Raw genomic sequence first — 1,774 nt, 5'->3', positions numbered from 1 at the left:
TAGGGAGGGAGGGTGGGAGGGTAGAGGGAGGGAGGGTGGGAGGGTAGAGGGAGGAGGGTGGGAGGGTAGAGGGAGGGAGGGTGGGAGGGTAGAGGGAGGGAGGGTGGGAGGGTAGAGGGAGGGAGGGTGGGAGGGTAGAGGGTGGGAGGGTAGAGGGAGGGTAGAGGGTGGGAGGGTAGAGGGAGGGAGGGTGGGAGGGTACAGGGAGGGAGGGTGGAGGGTAGAGGGAGGGAGGGTGGGAGGGTAGAGGGAGGCGAGGGTGGGGACGGGTAAGGAGGAGAGGGTGGGAGGGTAGAGGAGGGAGGTGGGAGGGTAGAGGAGGGAGGGTGGTGAGAGAGAGTGAGAGTAGAGGGAGGTAGGGAGAGAGAGTGAGAGTAGAGGAGAGAGAGTGAGAGTAGAGGGAGAGAGAGTGAGAGTAGAGGGAGAGAGAGTGAGAGTAGAGGGAGGGAGTGAGAGTAGAGGGAGGGAGTGAGAGTAGAGGGAGGGAGAGTGAGAGTAGAGGGAGGGAGTGAGAGTAGAGGGAGGGAGGGAGTGAGAGTAGAGGGAGGGAGGGAGTGAGAGTAGAGGGAGGGAGGGAGTGAGAGTAGAGGGAGTGAGAGTAGAGGGAGAGGGAGTGAGAGTAGAGGGAGGGAGGAGTGAGAGTAGAGGGAGGGAGGGAGTGAGAGTAGAGGGAGGGAGGGAGTGAGAGTAGAGGGAGGGAGGGAGTGAGAGTAGAGGGAGGGAGGGAGTGAGAGTAGAGGAGGGAGTGAGAGTAGAGGGAGGGAGGGAGTGAGAGTAGAGGGAGGGTGGGAGAGAGAGTAGAGGGAGAGTGAGAGAGAGTGAGAGTAGAGGGAGGGTGAGAGTAGAGGGAGGGAGGGAGTGAGAGTAGAGGGAGGGTGGGAGAGAGAGTAGAGGGAGAGAGTGAGAGTAGAGAGAGAGTGAGAGTAGAGAGAGAGTGAGAGTAGAGAGAGAGTGAGAGTAGAGAGAGAGTGAGAGTAGAGGAGAGGGTGAGAGTAGAGGGAGGGTGGGAGTAGAGGGAGGGTGGGAGTAGAGGGAGGGTGGGAGAGAGTGAGAGTTGAGTGAGGGTCTGTGGCGATCAGCACGCCCCCTCCACCCACCCCCATTACTTTTAACCAGAACCAGCCAGGAGTTTTCTCTTCTCACTTCCTCGGGTCGCCATTTCGATACCGGAAAGTGCCGCTCACATCCCAAGTGCCGGATACAACATGCGAGGGGCGGCGGCCGAAGTATCCAAATTAAAAAAAATAAGACCCTCGAGTAGCTTTTTTTTTTTCGGAACAATCACCATGGGGGAAAAAAAATGCACTTCCTCCAGCCCGGAGGGTAGACCACTCCCCCAGCCCTTCTCTCTCTCTCTCTCTCTCCTGATCCACATTAAACTGGGCACGGGGGGAGCCGGGTGAATTGTGCCCCTCTCCCTCTCCCTGCCGGTGCCCTGACCTGACCCTTCCTTACCTGCCTGCGCTGTCTCAGGGCCGCCAGTTACATTGTATCCGACTCCTGCTCCCTTCCGTGTGGGTGTCAGTGCCGTCTGGTGATGTTCAGCTCGAGTCAAATTACACAACACCCTGTGAGCTCGGCCCCTTTGGAAACCCTCCCTCCCTCTCCCGGGGATCCTCCAGTAGACCAACAAAGAGAAAGTGTCTCCTGCTCTCACACCTCGCTTCCCCTTAATGATCTGCAGTTGATATATATATTTTTTTTTAAAAAAAACCTGTGGTGTATTTCCAGCATTTCCTGATTTTTTTTTTTTGGGTTTACTTCCTTGGAAACA

The 1,774-nt window shown here is 57.0% G+C and overlaps 1 protein-coding gene across 5 annotated transcripts in view; it reads right to left on the bottom strand.

Moving 5' to 3' along the window:
• The window catches only part of ripk1l (receptor (TNFRSF)-interacting serine-threonine kinase 1, like), a 74,401-nt gene extending 72,841 nt beyond the window's left edge, over positions 1 to 1,560 (bottom strand). For 3 of the 5 annotated variants that reach the window (XM_068001757.1, XM_068001758.1, XM_068001759.1), the window contains exon 1: positions 1,456 to 1,560. The gene's annotated coding sequence lies outside the window, so the exon portion shown is untranslated. The remainder of the gene's footprint in view (positions 1 to 1,455) is intronic. The other 2 variants (XM_068001755.1, XM_068001756.1) reach the window with 1 other exon arrangement.
• Positions 1,561 to 1,774: the final 214 nt, after the last annotated feature.

Source organism: Heptranchias perlo, chromosome 2, assembly GCF_035084215.1.
Source record: "Heptranchias perlo isolate sHepPer1 chromosome 2, sHepPer1.hap1, whole genome shotgun sequence".
Taxonomy (NCBI): domain Eukaryota; kingdom Metazoa; phylum Chordata; class Chondrichthyes; order Hexanchiformes; family Hexanchidae; genus Heptranchias; species Heptranchias perlo.
The sequence above is the reverse complement of the archived record's forward strand: the minus strand, read 5'-3'. Positions and strand labels throughout refer to the sequence as shown.